This window comes from Oryctolagus cuniculus, chromosome 10 (genome assembly GCF_051225735.1).
Source record: "Oryctolagus cuniculus isolate XC-2025 breed Fujian yellow rabbit chromosome 10, ASM5122573v1, whole genome shotgun sequence".
Lineage (NCBI taxonomy): Eukaryota > Metazoa > Chordata > Mammalia > Lagomorpha > Leporidae > Oryctolagus > Oryctolagus cuniculus.
In genome coordinates, this window is record NC_142876.1 from 47,182,020 (window position 1) to 47,201,823 (window position 19,804).

General features: G+C 38.0%; 1 pseudogene; it reads right to left on the reverse strand.

Moving 5' to 3' along the window:
• Nucleotides 1-17,842: 17,842 nt before the first annotated feature.
• On the reverse strand, nucleotides 17,843-18,897 carry LOC100346885 (small ribosomal subunit protein uS2 pseudogene; annotated as a pseudogene).
• Nucleotides 18,898-19,804: the final 907 nt, after the last annotated feature.

A 19,804-nucleotide genomic window follows, 5' to 3' on the forward strand; every position in this document is an offset into this window, starting at 1 on the left:
CCTAATCATAGAACTCTACAGTCTCTCCCTCTAGAACTAGTGGATTGTATGAAACCCAATTTATACTTCCTCAGTCATAGGATCCTGGATTTTCCTCCCACAACTTAGTCCCTTTTTGTTTCCTTTAACTTTAATGATTTTTTGAAGTTACATAATTTTGAAATCTTAAATCACATTGAGAATTTAAAAATGAAAATACAGACATGATCCCTCTATCTCAGACCAAAGGTAATTTGTGTGGGATGAGATACTGGAATTGCGTTTTGAAGAACTCCCTGGATGAGTATATTATGGAGCAGAGGTGGTGATAAGAGTCATATAAATGATCATGAAATGCTTTTGGGGGCAGGCATTTGGCACAGAAGTTAAGTTGTGGTCTGGGATGCCTGTGTCCTGTGTCAAAATGCCAGAGTCCTGGCTACTCTGCTTTCAAGCCAACATTTTGTCCTGCACACCTTGAGAGGCAGCAGGTGATGTCTGAAGTACTTGGGTCTCTGCTGTCCACATGGGAGATGTGATTGAGTTCCTGGATTCAGCCTGGCCTAACCATGGCCATTGTAGGCATTTGGAGTTTTCTTTCTTTCTCTCTCTCTCTCTCTTTTTCTCCTCTCTCTTTCTCTCCTCTCTCTCCCTCTCCCTCTCCCCCCCAATAAAAATGAAAAAAAAAAAAAACAACCATACTTTATCTTCTAAGATTCAAGAACTCTCTGATTTGCATTAATATGACTTGCCTGTGCTGCATTTCCAATAACATACGACGTAGGTAAAACAACCACAGCTCCAAAATTATCTGCCTGGAGTTATGTGCTCAGAACAATCAGATTAAACAGAGTTTGCTTTGTTTGCTTTGGACCGTTTTATACTAGCACAATATCAACCCAATTGTAGACAATGGGCCTTGTGCCATTTGAGAAAATAAAATTGAACTTGGTCAATGTAAAACTGTTATTTCAGAATTCAAAGTTCAAGTCCATTGTGGGTGATTTGAAATGCTTCCCATATTGTTCAATTACCTATTTTTGTTGACCTACTTTGAGATAGCAAGGATCGGTTCTCGAAAAAACAAATAAAAGACAACTTTTCCACCTTCTAAGTAAGAATGTGTCAAAAGGGAAACAGCAGCATGGATTGTTTTTGAAGGTCATCAGGGACGATTGTAATCTGATGGCTAAAGGTCTTAAACTGAAACGATTGATACTTGAATTCTAGTTCTGAAATTCTGTGAAAGCCTTTCTGATGCCAAGGAAATCATAACATTTCCACAGACTTTGATTTCTCCATATGTAAAACAAGTTTGATGGCTTCTTCTTCATAAGACTGATGGATAGATACATGAGATGATCTGTAAGGAAATATTTCAGGCGCCATAGTGAAAAAGTCCCCCACAGTATATTACAATGCCAAGTTCTTGTTGCTCTTCTATTTAATCTAAATATCTGTTCTAATTTAAGCAAATGTTTTTCTGGACGGTGTTCAGTTTATTTGTTGTGGATCCTTCCCAGTATTTTAGACACACGTTTTTTATTTGTCTCAGCAGTCATCCTTGTCTTATTCTGTAACTATCTTCTTGCATTTTAACCCATTTTGAACCTCTAAGTGAGCCTATGGTATTCATAAAAGCCAAATATCTCGGTTAATGCATGTTAAAAGTGACTTAATTTTTACAGTTTTATCAGCTTTTGCTTTTTCAGGTCTGATATTCTGATCCCAGAGGTGCATGTGAAAATTGTAAACAAATTTCATTTTTTTCATTACAAATATCCTCAACCTAATCACATACAACACAAAGGTGTGTTGGAGAAAATCATGAACCTTAATTTAGCTTTTTAGTTTTTGGTGGGGTGGCTTTAGTACTTCTGAAGGGCTTCTTTTAATGGAGATTGAAGAAAGGTGACAGTACATGGAGAGTACTGCTGAGCTACAAAAATAAACCTCTTATTTTGTTTCAGCAATTGCATTTTTTAGAGTTGCCTTGAAAGTACTTCTTGACTCAGAAAACAGTATTATTATGAGTGTTATTTCTCTGTAGGTGAGGGTGGTGACACATGGATGGATCTCATTCCCTATAGGCAGGAAAGGGGTTTCAACTACTACAGCCATCTTTTCATACAATTTTGTGTATATATGAGTGCTCAAGGGTGGTGTCTTGTGGAGAAGTAGATTTGAACCTAAAGATAGGAATAGGCTATAGTTTTTAATACCTCAAAAAAGAAAAAAGTAGACATGGATGCTGTTACGGAATAGGTTAAACCACCACTTGGGATGCCCTCATTCTAGGTTGGTGTGCAGGGTTTTTTTTTAATTTTAATTTTAATTTTAATTTTAATTTTAATTTTAATTAATTAATTTATTGACAGGCAGAGTTAGACAGTGAGAGAGAGAGAGAGACAGAGAAAAAGGTCTTCCTTCCATTGGTTCACCCCCCAAATGGCTGCTATGGCTGGTACGCTGTGCTGATCCGAAGCCAGGAGCCAGATGCTTCCTCCTGGTCTCCCATGCGGGTACAGGGCCAAAGCACTTGGTCCATCCTCCACTGCCTTCCCAGACCACAGCAGAGAGCTGGACTGGAAGAAGAGCAACCAGGACAGAATCCGGCACCCCAACCGGGACTATAACCCCAGGGTGCCGGTGCTGCAGGCAGAGGATTAGCCTGGTGAGCCGCGGCTCCAGCCTGGTGTGCAGGTTTGAATCCTGGCTACCTTTGCTTTTCTGTTCAATTTCCTGATAACTCATCCTGGGAGGCAATAGATAATGGCTCAAGTGATTGGCATATGGTACCTCTGTGGGAGACCCAGACTGAGTTCCAGACTCCTGGTTTTGGCTTGACCTAGCCCGGCGGGGTGGTGGTTATTTAGAGAGTGGACCAGTGAATGTAATATTCCTCACCCCTCTCTGCATTTCATGTAGATGAAAATATACAAAAAGTATTTTTAAGCAAACTGTAAAAATGTGGGGCAACCTCGTCACATACTGTAGAGGTGCAAATATTCCTCGCTATGTGACAACTTCACTGTGCCAAAACCACACCTAAATTATCTTGATTTACAGATTTTGACTCAAATCTTTGACTAAGCTTCTAAACAAGGTGGAATCAAACTGTTTTTTTTTTCAGGTTTATTATGGCTCTTTGGAATGTTTTAAAATCTTTGATGAATGAATAAGGATACTATGGAACACATCGGTTGAAAAGGCAAACTTTTAGAGACAAACTCGGTGACAGTCAAGATAGATTGTACAAAACATATGGACTAGTATATCCCAATTAAAAGAACAAACAACTCTGTATATACCGAAAAGGATATGCTAGGGATGTTTGAGTTATTTTAAGGTTATTTCAAAAATAATACAAATTAAATGAAATGATCTAATATTTAAAAGGATCTATGTAGTGTAACTGCTTTTGTATGAAAGTTTGGATAAATACACAGCAGAATGAGGTCAGTGGCTTAAAAATTGTGGGGATGGAGATTAAAAATTTTTATTTATCTTTTTGTGTTGGTGTTAGTTTTTAATATGCATAATTAAAAGAAAAATTAGAGTTAAAATAAATAAACCCAGAGATATCTGGTCAATCCTACAGGAGGAAAAATTTTCATTAGGAATCACTAAAAAAGGGACTTGAAAGTTGTACACATCTGAACATTGATACCATGTAGAAAAAGAATCTCACTGTTCCATTTCTGCAAAGAAACTAAAAAGGTTTTCCTTTTTAGGTGAACAATAGGTTTATTTTAAGAGAGCAACTGTAAAACAAACTGTAGTTGTGCTTTGTCTTGGTACTTTTGAAACTGCTTAACTAGTGTCTGATACTTTTTATATAACACTTTATACTTCCATTGGTCCTATATGTGCCCACAGAATGCACCTAGCTTTTTCAAGCATACTTATTATCTCAAATACCTTTTAGACCTATGCCCACCTCCCACTATGTAGGGCTTCTGATAATAGAAAGAAATGGACTCACTTAACCCATTTCCCTGAGACATATTAGAATGTGGAACTATGATCAAAAGGGAAGGAAGAAGATTTCAAAATGTTGTCTATGTGTCTAGCTAGAGCAGGGTCATAATTGAGATTTCAGTTTTGAGTTAAAACAGGCATCAGTGGGAGGTGACAAAGGCGCCTCATGCACTGACTCTTTCTACTTTGTGAGGTGACTTCCAACCGAGGTCTAGGAGCCACACAGATTTAGATCAATCTTGTCTCTTAAATATACCACATTTACAACTTTGGATGACCACTCGATCACCGAGAACACTACTCCAGAGGACTGCAAAAAGTATACTTGGCAGAAAGTAGACACTCGGCAAACAGCAATTATTTTATTACAGTGTTCAGAGATAATATGTATTATTTATTTATTTTTAAAATATTTATTTATTCATTTGAAAGTCAGAGTTACACGGAGAGAGAAGGAGAGGCAGAGAAAGAGAGAGAGAGAGAGAGGTCTTCCATCCACTGTTTCACTCCCCAGTTGACTGCAATGGCCAGAGCTACGCTGATCTGAAGCCAAGAGCCAGGAGCTTCCTCTGGGTCTCCCTCACAGGTGCAGGGGCCCAAGGACTTGGGTCATCTTCTACTGCTTTCCCAGGCCATAGCAGAGAGCTAGATCAGAAGTAGAGCAGCCTGGACTCGAACGGGTACCCATATGGGATGCCGGCACTGTAGGTGGTGGCCTTACCCACTATGCCACAGCGCTGGCTCCATACGTGTTCTTTAAAGGTGTTAGTAATACACAGCTCTAAATAAGTTAAGGTGGGTGCAGTGGCCCAAGGACTTAGGTCAATTTCCACCACTTTTCCAGGCATATTAGCAGGAAGCTGGATTGGAAGTGGAGCAGCCAGACTCAAACTGGTACCCATATGGAATTCTGGCAATGCAGGCAGTGGCTTCCAGCTGGTGCTAGAATGTAGCTTCAAGAGGGCAAAAATAATTAGCTTCCTTTTACCTCTTACCTTCATAAAGTTATAATAAAATTAGTCTGTAGTGTATGAAATAAAGAAATGATGCAGAAAAAGTGCTTACAATGTTTAACTTGTACATAGTAAGTGACTGCTAAATTTTTAGTACTGTAGCTGTTGTGTTGTGTGTTGGAGGTAGGGGAGGAGGAGGCTGTGTGGAGGAGATAGTAAGTTCCAAGTAATTTTTGACTAGAAATGTATTATCCAGTGGTAGATTCACAGAGGGTAAAAAAAAAAAAAAAAAAGGAGTTGTTTGCCAGACCTGAGGTAAGTTTAGTTTTAGAACAAAAAGTAGGACTCTATGCACTGAATTGAGCTACAGTATAAGACAGGAGCTAACAGGGTAAGTGACTGGGATAAGAATTTTATAGTGGAGGAATTTTGGAGCCTCAGTTCTGAGGTCTGAATTTCAGATGCATGGAACTGTTAGCAGATCTGTGCTTGCGATGGGAACCATTGTAGACCTACCTACAGAAAAAGATGATCAATAAATGATATTTGCAAAATAACTCAGCCATTTATTTTAATGTCAATGTATTATGTTGTCAATGTACATTGACATTCTACATTGTCAATAATGTGCTGTGCATTGATTATTTGAAGCATATTATTCTTTCCCAGAAAGGTCTCCAATTTGCTATGTTTGCTGCTGAAGGTAAACTGTTTACAGACATAGCTTGTTGTGTTATATCAAATACTGATCAAAGAGTTATTACTCTCAGTGATTTGGTCCATTTGGCTTTAAGCAAAACTGAGTTTTGTCAGTTACCAGCTGAGGTTTGTGTACTAAAATTTATTTCTTGCCTAGGCCATTCAAGAATTTAAACACAATCAGCAGTATTGGAGATACAAAGCTATAAATATTTTTAAGACTCTACGAATGTTTCTATAAAGCCAAGTCCATCATTTCTTAAAAGTAGGCAAAAGTAGAAAAAAATCAACATGTCTTGATCTCCAATTATGTGTCTGATTCTGCATTTAGTACTTTTGTCAAGTTTCTTTTTTCTTTTTTAATCTTTAAGCTACTCTGAAAAAAACATGTTAGTGTTCCCAAGGTACTGTTAAGAAAAAGTATCTCCTACAACAAATGATAAATATACCTGATAGTTGAAAGCAAGTTTACTCACCTTCAGAATTCATGTTCTGATTTGTTTTTTCTCCCAAAAGTAATAAAAACTTCTAAAGATTCTTCTGATTTTAAATTCCTAAAATGATATTTAAATTGCAGCATGAACAATCTTCCTTCTTGCAAAACTTCAGCATGGTTAAATGCAATTCTGCACATATTACTTCTGTGTGCACTTGAAAAATTGAAAGTGGATTGAGAAATCTCATAAAAATGCCAACTGACATCGGGATGATCATGAACCTCCAAGGGGCTTTACTCCTGCCATATAGTCCTATTCAATATTTCCAGTCTCTCATATGTTCATCGTTCTTCATCTACAATCGTCACTCTCTCCTTATTCTCAGTGTACTCAAATCGTGCTGTTTACTAATAGAGAGCTAATAGAGAGCTGGAAAACTTTTGAATGAACCCAATTATAAGCTTACCAATTCAACTGTTTCCATACATATCAATATTGTCTTAAGATAGATGGATTGACTGAATGCCACAGTCTAATGAGAGCAGTTCACTACAGGTGCTAGATTCCAACACCACATTAATTTACAGACTTTCCTTGGGGGCCAGTTTTGTGGCAAAGTGAGTTAAACTGCTCTGACCTGGAATCCCATATTGGAGCACTGATTTGAGTACTGGCTACTCTGTTTCGTGTCAAGCTTCCTTCTAATGTACTTAGGAAGGCAACAGAGGATGGCTCAAGTGCTTTGGCCCCTGCCAACTATGTGGAGGTGGTAGTTTCTGGCTCCAAGCTTCAGCCTGGTCCAGACCTGGTTTTTGCAGCCAATTGGGGAATGAACAGTAAGAGGAAAGATAGTGTGCTTTCTCATGCTCTCTCTCTCTCTCTCTCTCTCTCTCTCTGTGTGTGTGTGTGTGTGTGTGTTGTGTGTATGTGTTTGTGTCCCTCTCTCTCTCTGTCTGCCTTTTAAATAAATAAAACAATGTTTTTTTTTTAAACAAAACTTCCTCTTACAATAGTAAGACTGCTTTTTTTTGAAACTTCCCTGTGATACCCCAAACATGGAGACTTCTTGTTGTGCTTTCTGTATTCTTCCTGAAATTTTTCCCATTACATTATTTCATAACGAGTCTGAGCATTTCCTTGAAGTCCTTGCTTTTTAGGCCATGGAATTGTTTACTCAGAAGGAGTCCAGAGCAAAATACTATATGTCACATAACCCAGGCATGTAAAAGAAGGCAAATCTACCTTGTAGAACCAAAGAAGCCAAGCAACATTTGAACTTATAACACTTGAAGCAAGAGGTACCTGAAACATGAAAATGCAGAATGGAAAGTCCATTCTACCATGTTGGCCAGATCCAAGCTTTTCATTCCAGATTCTCCTTCCCATGAATTTTTGCACACCAGCTTTCTCTTTCCCATTTGTTAGTTTCTTCAATCAACCTTCATGCAGAGAGGCAGATTTGAGAAATATTTATCCTGCAACCTTTCTTGAGAGTTGTAAAACAATAGTGATAAAGCATTTCTCTCCCCCAAAGGACCAGTCTCAAGGAGTACGGCTGAGTAGCAAGCAAGGACTCTACAACAATAATTCCTTCTCTCTCACTTATCAACTTTTCTAATTGTACTGGAACATTCCTAGTTCCTAGTATATGATTGTATTACAGAAATATATATTTCTCATTATTTTTAAGACTTATTTTTTAAACTATTTATTTTTATGAAAAGCAGAGATGCTGTGAGAGAATATGTGTGTGTGTGTGAGAGAGAGAGAGAGAGAGAAAGAGAGAGAGAGAGAGGTTGACATATTTCATTCACTAGTTTATTCCCCAAATGCCTGCAACATCTGGGACTGGGACACCTGAATTCAGGAGCCTGAATCTCTATCTGAGCTTCCTTATTGAATCTTCAATGCTGTCTCTCTGAGTGCATGTTAGTAGGAAGCTGGATTGGAAACACAGGAGGGACTTTATCACAGATATTCTAATATGGGATGTGGGCATTCTAAGTGCTAGATTAATGCACTCCCACAATGCCCACAGCTATATTTCTCATTATTAATGAGAGTCATGCTTTATATCATCATCATAAACACCATTAGCAACTATGCAAACATAGTTCCTTGGGGAAAAGCAAGGCTGAGCTCCTGAGTGCCTCAGGTCTCAATACTTTGTTTTATGTATGTTTCTGTTTAAAGACAACATATTAGTGTCTGTTTCTTGAAAATAATCCGTCGCATGATTTTGAATGATCTAAAGGGAAAGGCTTTGGGAGCCAATTGCGTTACACAGTATTCTTCAGTCTCATCAAGATTGGAAACTTGTTCTTCATATAACTTTGCACAACAGTTGCTTCTTAAAAAATTCTTCCCATTGTGGCATAATGGATTCCGTTGCTGCCTGCTAGAATCCCATAACGCATGAGATCCCTGTCCCAGCTGTTTGACTTATGATACAGCTTCCTGCTAACGCATCTAGGAAAGCAGCAGAATATGGCTCAAGTGTTTGGGTCCCCACACCCACATGGAAGACAGATAAAGCTTCTGGCTTCAGCTTGGCCCAGCTCTAGCCATTTCAGCCATGTGGGAAGTGAACCAGGAGACAGAATATCTCTGTCTCTCCCTCTCTTTCTCTGTAACTGCCTTTCAAATAAATGAATAAATCTTAAAAAAAAAAAACACCTCTGCATCTTGATATTCGCCTTCAAATTTAACATTTTTTATGCCAGACTCCTTTTCAAATGGGAGAGCCAGTCAGGAGATAAATGAGGTGGGTTTAACATTTTCCTGATTCTCGATAAGGTGACTGTGAATCTATTTGGCTTTCACCTTGCAACAATGTGGTCTTGTTTTGCATTTTTCTAAATCAGTGATTATTTCATAAATCCACAATTTTAGCCACTTTTCTTCTCCATGGATTTTTCATGGACTATAAAGTTTACTTTAGGACTTTGCAGTGTTTTCTCTCATATAGATCAGTGAATTCCCTCTTCCTTTTTCTGGGCGTATCTGCTGTTGATTGATTTTCATCGAACTTACAGGCAATAGCACTATAACTCATGATTGAATGAAGCTTATCTAACACTCACATTTTCTCTGTAAGGCATAAAGCAGTTTTTTTGTGCTTCGGAACACAGAATGCAGCACTTTTGTACTACATTTGGGGACAATTTTAAACAGTGAAATCTCCAACAAAAAGCACAAATATGCAAAAACACGGAACTAAATAGACCATGAAAAGAACACTTGTTTGCAATATCAGAACTAAATTCAGAAGGCACAGTCTCGCCTTGTTTGACCTCAACTGGGGATATGCATATCAGGTAACACATTTTTCACTATGTGCATGTCCTCGAAGGACTAGGAAAGCATTACAAGTGTAGACTGGGGGATTACACATCAACTTTAGGAAGTAAGTGAATTTATAAATGCAGAGTACATGAATAAAATTTATCTATCAACTGGCTGTACATATAAATATATATATATACATATACATGCTGTGTGTGAGTATATTATGTTGCAATTAAAACACAAATATATTATGTATATATGCTGTAATTGAAAAACAATAAAAGCCAGAAATTTTGTACTTTATCATCTTCAATTTATTGCTCTTCTACTATGCCTTTATGCTAAACACCATCCAAGTCTCTCATTGTCTTCCATCTTCCTCTCTTAGCTTAAAGTTTCCTCACCTTGCTTTTAAGATTTCAAATCAACCATTTGCTAGAATTAATTCACTAAACCCTACAAGGCCCCGATCACTGGCCCTGCATAGTTCTCATCACCAGATTCATGAGGTCATTTTTTTTCTCCAATAGACAACATCTTGAAGTTGTGCTTATATTCAAAGATTTCTTTCCAGAAACTCCAGACCCAGAGTAGAGGGTGACTACCACTTGCATGTAGCTCCCACGCCCCTGAAGCCAGTTTCACATCTTAAAAATGCCCTAAAGAACACACTATTGCTGATGAATCAAAGGAAGGAGAAGAACACCACCAACAAACAGGGAACTGGATAGGAGCTGAACATGCCTCTCTCAATTCCAACTCAGTGGGGAGCCTAGGAATGAAGAGATAGTTGCCCAGTTCCTCTCTCTGTACTTTGCAATAAATACCTCCTGTCTCCCACCACCATCATGTCAGTGGTTGGTTTTCTTCACACGAGGTGAGTTGACCCAGTTTTGGTGGTTCCAAAGCAACTCCTCCAACAAGTTTTGGGGATTCTCTGCAGCATATCTGTTCCCTTTGAAGCCATATATAGTCTTACTGTCTCCTTAACTTCTATTCTATTCTTTCTTGAACCACAATGTTAAAACTCTACAATAAAGCTCATCAATAGCTTGGACATTATTAAATCCTATAATCAGTACTTCATCCTCATCTTCCTCAATCAAACTGTATCATTTGATTCAGTTGACTGCTTCTCCTTTCTTAAAATTCTTTCTTCAATTGATGTTCTGAATGCCACTCTGCTTCTCTGGCACTTTGCCCTGTCAAAAATGATTTTCAAATGGATATGTGCATACTGATCAGTCTATTCAAAGACATTTCAAAGGGTACAGTGACCAACAGTTTAAAGGGAATCACTTCCCATACCCCATTCTTGCTTGAGAAAAATTCATGCTGGTTCTCCTTTATTTTATTCCCTTTAAAATCAACCTTCTCTCACTTTATAAAGAAACACTTTCACTGTTCCTGCACTCACTATGGGACACTACCCTAAAAAATACTAGAGAGTAATACAGATGCTAATATTGGTGCAAAAAATGAAAAAAAAAGTGTAAATGACTGAGTGATTAACAGTTGCCAGTTAGGGAATTATCAGGTTCCCCAATATTTGCTTTCAACCAAATTGAAGAACATGTTTTCTTTGGTAAGATTTTATGAGAAGCAGAACATTGGTCACCACATAAAACTTGAACAGTGAGGAACAAAACTGCTCCACTTGTACCCTCTCCACAGACAGAGCTGTCTTATCGTTTACATTAATGTGGTTTCATTATTCTAATGCAGTAATAATTAAAGTTATAATTTCATAGTTATTATCAGGGGAGACCAAAATAATAATACAAACAACATAAGCCTCATTTTTTTAATCTCTTCTTTTACCATCTCCTCTTAACCCTTGCATCTCTGGTGCTTTGCCCTCTTTTCTTTCCATACCTATCACATGCACGCCTTTGTACTTAAACTTTTATCTACAATGTAATTTTCTTAGCTAGCCACATGATGTCAGTCTCTCCAGTCATTTAGATTACCTCTCAGACCATTGTATATGGTAGCCCCTTCAAGTAGCATTCCTCAACTTGTGACTGTCAGTCTTTTATTGTGGTCTATTATTTCTTTATAGCATTTGTCATTGCCTGACCTGTAAATATTTATTTGCTTTAATTTTTAACTTCTTTTGACTCACAAGATATATGAGATCTCTAAAACTGGGGAATAGTTGATTATGTTTACTTTTGAATTTCTAGAACTTCAAAAAGGGATTGGCCATGTAGTAGGTGCACATTGAATACTTTATTAATACATATAGAAATATTTTTTGGCAGAGAAACAGCTAAGAAAGGACCTTAATTTGAGGCTATTGTAGCAGGGAAGTCTCAAAATCAGTCTCAGTAAAGTAGCTTTTTTCTTAAACTTTTACAGAGAGAACGAGACATGTTCAACTTGGGGCCTTGGCATTTCAGATGGCTTTGGCAACTAGGATTGTCTCAGCTAGCTGAACAGGAAATGTTTATCCACATGTCTATTCAGCTTTAAGACAGGACAAGCATAATTTCAAGTAATCTTTCATGGAACACAAAACCAAGAGCTGAAGGTTTTGCATTTGGTCTTTCAGGAGGTTCTGACAAAAGGGAAAAGGCTTGTGTTTGGCCTTGTCACAGGGAAACAAGAGAGTCATCTGAACGTTTTACAAGAGTTGTAAGAAAGGGTGGCTTGAGTTGTAGGGGAAGGGGAGATCTCTGTAGGAAGTCTTCCTAATACACAAAAGTGTGAGAGATGTCTTAGCCATCACTTTTTTTTTTTTTTTTTGACAGGCAGAATTAGACAGTGAGAGAGAGAGACAGAGAGAAATGTCTTCCTTCCGTTGGTTCACCCCTTAAATGGCCGCCACAGCCGGCGCTGCGCTGATCCGAAGGCAGGAGCCAGGTGCTTCCTCCTCGTGTCCCATGCAGGTGCAGGGCCCAAGCACTTGGGCCATCCTCCACTGCCCTCCCATGCCACAGCAGAGAGCTGGACTGGAAGAGGAACAACCCTGATAGAATTCGGTGCCCCAACTGGGACTAGAACTTGGGGTGCTGGCGCAGTAAGCAGAGGATTAGCCTAGTGAGCCGTGGCGCTGGCCAGCCATCACTTTTTAAGGGTCCAAGAGAAGTACAGTGTTGTCATCTATTTTCCTTTAGCTCTCTTAGAAGTTTTTGATAAGATTCTATGATATGTGAACATTTCAGAAACTTTATTTTGTTTTTAACAAGTAAGGTCACCCTGTACTAGGTACCAACGTTGGACATGACAATGTTTTAAATTTCTTTGAGTTTAATTTTACTTTGTTTGAATACCAATATGTGCCAGAAAAAACACTGTTGTTGATAAGTATTTACATAAGTTAATACTCAAGAATATTGTGAAAGATAAGATATACGCAAAAACTGAGAATTCCGGGGATTATATTACTTCCTTCAAGGTCACACAATGTGTAAATACTGGATGACATCAAATCATTCATGTTCATTGCCAAATAGATCTTTTTTATTCTATCTCAAAAAAAAAAAAAAAAAAAAACAGTTGTCCCTAGGTACATAGGTAATGACAAGATTCTGATTCTTGGCATAATACTACATTTGCTTTTTCACATAAAATATATGAAAACTAGATGTCATATATTGTTAAATATGTCAAAGTCTTAATAAATAATACCAGCACTTTGAGCCTGACACACTTATTAATATCATTTTATTTTTCTATTTTCCTTAATATTCTACTTCTTTAAAATATTTGAGATACAAACAGAGGGAGGAAGGAAGGGAGAAGGAGAGAGAGAGGAAGAGGGAGATGGAAAGAGAGAGAGAGAGAAGGAGAAAGTTTTTATAATCTATGGGTTCTTTCCCCAAATGCTCACAAGATCTGGGGCTGGGTCACAGCCAGAGCCAGGACCCAAGAACCAGGTTTACAAACGAGTCTCCCAAGTGGAAAACAATAATCAAATTACTTGAGCCATCATTGCTGCTCCCCACCCTCTGTCTTAACAGGAAGCTGGGGTCAGGAGTCAGAGCTGGAAATTAAATCCAGACATTCCTATGCAAAAGTGGACATGTTAAATGCTAGAGTAAATGCCTACTCTTCAACATTCAACTTGTCATCACTCAAGCAGGAAGCTATATTTAGAATTTTGTAATAGGTGATTTTTAATATTTATGGTGCTTAGTACCATCCCACACATCCAATAAGCAGTTGATGAATATATCACCATTGACACCCCACAGAGATTTGGTCCTTAATTAAGGAACCTAGGAATAAAATGAATACTAATTACTCTGATAAATATCTTGTTGCATTGTTCATAATTCAGAATATTTCTCATAGTGACATTTATTCAAACTTCATCAACATATTGAACACCTACTACTATATGCCAATCATATAATGGAAATCAAACTGACATGACCACAAGTTATAATAAAGATAAAAGGAAAGATATTTGTGATTGTTTGGAGACTATTTCTGAGACTCTTTAGCTAAAAAGAAAAAAAAAAAGAGAAGAAATAAAGAAATAGCCTTCTGTCATGTTTTCAGTTATTCAACTAATTTAAGACCAGATCAGCCATTAGCTTGAAACTGTTCCTTCAGAAACTTAAAAGTTACTTGAATGTAGGCCCCATTATTATATCTTTTAGTTTCATCTCAGAGAAATTATATACATAAATGAATAAAAATGTAATAAAGTCATTTATTTGTTTTTTTAAGATTTATTTATTTATTTGAAAGTCAGAGTTACACAGAGAGAGGAAGAGAGGCAGAGGTAGAGAAAGAGGTCTAGAGGTCTTCCATCCGCTGGTTCACTCCCCAACTGGCTGCAACAGCTGGAGCTGCGCTGATCCGAAGCCAGGAGCCAGGAGCTTCTTCTGGGTCTCCCACATAGGTGCAGGAGCCCAAGGACTTGGGCCATCTTTTACTGCTTTCCTAGGCCATAGCAGAGAGCTGGATCAGAAGTGGAGCAGCAGGGACTTGAACCATTGCCCATATGGGATGCTGGCACTGCAGGCGGTGGCTTTACCCACTATGCCTCTGTGCCAGCCCCAAGAGGTCATTTATTTCTAAGTTTACAGTTTTTTCATTTATCAATTTAGCAATATACTAAGATTTCCAGGTAAACATTCATTCATTATTTTATCCATCTTAGTAATAGAAATGATTAATGAACAATACTGTATGCCAAGTACTATGTGTTATGCACTAAATGTAAATAGTTAATAAAATAGATTTGATCCATATTTTCATGAGTATACAATACAGAAGGAAAGAGTGCTATTATATAATTTATCAGGGTAAAGCCCAGAAACAAATATATAAATATAGCTACATGTGATGTTGAATTGTCATTGCTAACTTGGCTGGCGTTGTAAAGCACTCGAGAAGTTGTAAAGCACTATTTCTGGGTGTGTCTGTGAGGCTGTTTCCAGAAGATACTGGTCTCTGAATCTGTGCAAACTGCATGAGGAAAAGGCATCCTTAATATTGTCAGGCACTATCCAGTTAGTTTGTGGGCCAGATAGAACAAAAAGGTGACTTCCTGTCTCTCCTGGAGCTGGGATGCACTCTTTTTCTTTGCCAATGAACATGATAAGTTCAGTCTCTATGATTTTTGACATCCAGGACTTACAACAACAACCCTCTTGTACACTGGGTTTTCAGGTCCTTTGCCTCAGTCTGAGGGTTGCAAACTTGGCTTTTCTGGTTCTGAGGCCTTTGGAATTCAACTTAATCTTGCTACCAGACTCAGCATCTGTACCTGGCAAATCGCCTTAATGGACCTTCTCGGCAGCTTTGATGGTCAGAGCCAGTTATCTAATAAAGCCCTCTCTCTGTATGTTTCTTGATGTACACTATGGGTTCTGTCTCTCTGAAGAACTCTGATTAACTTATTATATGAGGACAGGTGGATTTTTTTAAAATCTTAAGTATCATAGTGTATGTATCATTGCACTAAACACTTAGAAGATATAAGATTATATATAATATGTATTTAATATGATTAAACTTTTGATAAAATTATATAACTATACAAAATTAGGAACATAACAAAATAATTCTGGAAGGGAAATAGTGCTATGAGACAAAGTAATACACATAGAAATAGGCAAGAACACCATTATATCAATTCTATATAAAGTGGCATGCCATCATTTATAGTAAAAATATTAATGATAGCATTTTCCCTATACTGAAAATTCTCTCATCTGATTTAAATTTTAAAGGCTGTTAAAATGAAAGCCATTTATATACATTCTTAAAGCAATTTGTTCAAAATATTTCATTTACATAATTTTGCCTATCTCTGTTTTTCCTCTGAAAAATGGGATTGACATATCTGGTAACACAGTACTTGAAACATACAGAATTTTGCAAATGTTTATTTAGTGGCCCCATCATTCCATAAGTGCACATTCCAAAATTTATTGAATATCACTTTGCTTAAAATTAAAAAAAGTTTTATGTTGAGAGAAATTATGCATTTTAATACTCTTTCACAATGTGGTAATATTTTAACAATGGTTCTTCAATGCCAAGGCAATGTATTTGTTAACATTTTTGAAGCCATGAATACTCTCAAATCAACCTCTCTCATTATTCTAAAGAAAAAAATAAATGAACAGAATGGTTGTAAGGCAGAATTGCTTCTCTTGTCTATAACAATAACATGCCCAGTTAATATAATACTAAAGGATCAACTTTTTTTCCCTACTTATATTTTCTTCCACAAGGAATTCTATTTTTAATTCTAATGAAATTCCAATTACCTTATGTAGTCACATTTTAAGATGATCATCACTGTCCAAATATTGCTTCTAATGTATGTTTGTTGATAGTAATTAGTCTGATTTACTTAAATGCAGTATAAGATAACAAACATATGCAAATAAAGTCAGGAGGGAACAGAATCAAAATTAGTGTTTATGACTCATAATGGCCTATTCGGGGACTGCTTCAGGAAAATTGAAAAGTATAGGGAATTAACTTCGAATGTACAAGATAGTTCCATGTTTTTATCGTCCTTTCAAGCTGGATCAAGACTCATGGCTATTGTTACTCACCCAAATCATTGAAATGATGTGTTTTTCTTGGCATAAAAATAGTCATAAATAAGAAACATGAATATATTCTAGCTGATTCTGGTAAAACAATTGTATCTAAATTGCTACATTGGTATTTCTTTAATGATCAAGTCTATTCAATACCCAAAACATATTGAAATACTATTGACATCAATAAGTTATGACATAAAGTAACTCTGAGTGCTAAAGTTATGATGAGTCTTGACGAATGCAAGTTCCATAACCACAAGCATTGTGATATAGAATATTTCCATGACCCTCAAAACGTTTCTTTGCACCCCTATACAGTTATATTATCTCCACCAGTTACCAGTCTCTGGGAACCAGTGTTCTGCTTTCTAACACTAATGTTTTCACTTTTTTAGAATACTGGATATAATTATGCAGCATATATAATATATATGGATATACTGGATATAATGTGTGAAATTTGTTCATATAACTTAAATGATACAATATATAGTTCTATTTCTAACATTAGTCACTTAGCATGATACTATTGAGATTCTACATGTTGCATATATGAGCATTTTCTTTATATTGAATAGTCTTCTACCATATGGATATATGAATATTCATTTATGTATTCTTCAGTTAATAAGCATTTGAATTATTTCAAGGTTTGGCTATCAATGAGAAAGCACATATAAAAGTTCAAATAAAATTTTGTGTGAATATGCTCCATTTCTGTGAGAAAAACATATAGGAGTAAGGTCTTGGGGGCTAAATTTAAGTGTGAATTTTAACGTTATAAGAGGAGCCAACGTTCATTGAGGACTCATAAACTCCAGCCAGGGCAAATCAGTTTTTCCCAATCCCAGATGAATGCAATGTAGACAAAACCAGAGCATATCTGCTGCAGACTTGTAATTATACATGCCTATATACTGTCTTTGTTTTATATTGCTATAAAAAATACCTGCAGTAGGGGTACTGTGAAGTTAAGACGTTTACTTGGATCATGATTCTAGTGGCTGTAACTAGACAGAATGGTCTGTGTCCTGGGGAGGAATCTCTGGCTGTGCCACAACACAGCCAAAAAGCAGAAAGGGAACTGGCTACCTGCAAAAAGCGTGCATAAATGAGCATGGAAGCAAGACACTGGGCAAAGGCCAGGCTCACTCTCTATAAGTCCATGCTCATGGGAACTAGTTCACTGTGGAGAGTCCAATCCTACTTCAAGAGAGCAGTGTTGATCCATTTATATGAGAGTGGAGTCCCCAGCGTCGTCATCATCTTCCACTTGGCCTCAGCTTTAAAAGCTTCCATCACCTCTACTCTGCCACACTGTGACCAAGTTTTCAAGCACATGACATTTTGAGGGGCAAATTAAATCTAAAACTCAACAAAGGTGTTGAAAAGCTGTATTGTCTTCTCTTTTTTTTTCTGTAGAAACTGGTGTTTATTTTCCGTCAACCTCATTTCCATGTTTGCTTCAGAGACCGTGACAAGCAGCTTAAAACCACTCACTGGTTGTTCCCACCCACTCGATGGCCTGAGCAGTGGGCACTGCAGACCAGTCTTCAGTGGTGGGCTGAGCACTTCAGTCTTCAGTGGGGAACTGCTGAATAGGCACAGAGGGTACCTGCATGCCTTCGGACCAGTCTGCAACCTCAGGCTGAATAGCAGTGAACTCAGGTGCTGGGGACATCCATTCACCCTGAAACTCCTCCTTGGTCACAGCTTTTTCAGCGGCAGCCTGCTCTTCTTTTTCAATCTCTTCAGCATCTCTGTAGAAGTAGTGATCAGGCATGACCTCCCAGAGGTGTTCACGGGAGATGGTACCACGCATGCGCAGAACCTCCCAGGCCAGCATCCACCACACCCGACCCACTGAGTGGGCTCCCTTGTTGCATGGGATGGCCATGTCCACGTAGTGCAGAGGAGAGTCTGTGTTACACAGAGCAACGGTAGGCAGGTTCGTGTAAGAACCTCTGTGAGAGGCTGGTGGTCAGCCTGAGGATCAGCAGCCACCAGAAGCTGTGGTTCCCGGAAGGCTGCCTGGATTTGGTTAGTGAAGGTTCCAGGTGTGAAGTCGCCTGCAATGGGAATAGCTCCAGTGGCAGCAGCAAACTTCAGCACAGCCCTCTGGCCAGTGTTCCTGGAGGACATCACACTGACTTCAGCAGGGTTTTCAATGGCCACAATAGCATGAGTTGCCAACAGAAGTTTCTCCCAGGTCCTCTTCAGATTGAGGATGTAGATACCATCACTTTTCCTTTTGCAGATGTACTGTTCCATCTGGAAGTCAAGGTTGGTGCCACGTAGGTGGGTTCCTGCTGCATGGAACTTGAGGACGTCCTCCTCCTTCATTTGCAGGACATCAAGGGGGCTCCGGACATTGTGACAGCTTCCCCTTAAGTTATGCCAGGAATCCAGAACAACGCCGTATGGACCCCTCGCCGGGTAGCGCAGAAAAGAGGCTTCTCTTTTTGATGTTACTTTTCTTTCACCTGCTCTGTTTTTATCTATTGCTTTAATTGAGATTAGGGATATATTAGTAATGTTCATTGACAAAACAAGAAACTATATGGGTAAGATAAAACGCTGATCATTTTTCTTATAAAAACTTGAAAATTGTGAGTGAATAAGTGATTCAAAAGTTAAAGAAAATGCAGGAAAATATCGGTTTACTTGGGCACAATTTTATAAAAATAATCATATCCATTTGGGGGATATTATGACAAGTAACAGTGTTTCACTTCTCCTGGGCCCCTGAATAAACTGATTTTCCTTTATCGCTTCACCCTTTAAAAATTCATCAAAAACTGAGTTTATTAAATCTGGCAAAAAATACACTAAAAATGTGACACTTAATGTATGGTATGTAGATCTAATGGGTCTGAATGTGCTGTGCTATAGATTTGCCATTCAGCATGGAGAGGTCCCATCCAAGGTAGAACCCAGAAAAATTGTGGACAGGGTGGCAATGACCTTCCTCCTCAGTGTTCTGGTCTGTAATATTTGTCAATAGGGTTTTAAACACACACACAGTAAAAATCTCTGCTACCATTACTATGGTAACTTTAGAGCTCCTTCACTGCTCAACGCCCTGTAGCTTCCTAAATTATTTTGAAAGTTGGAGACTTACTTCCTGAAGAGTCACTTTATCTCTAGGCTGTGAAGTCACTCTCACACACATTTGAAGTGGTGCTGAAAGATAGCATCTTAAAATAAAAAGAAATGGGTATTGAACTACTCTCTTGCTATTTTTGTGATCTTAAGCATGTTTCATAAGCCTTTATAACATTGCTAAAGATTTGACATATAGTACAGACTCAAAAATCTTGGTTTTCTTTCCTTAGGAGAAAAAAAATGGTAAGTTCCTCTTGTGAAGTTCCAAGAGGCCAAACGTGAGGATTCAGTGCTATCAGTCACACATTGAAACCTTGCCTTACCTCTTTTACTTCCTTCCTTC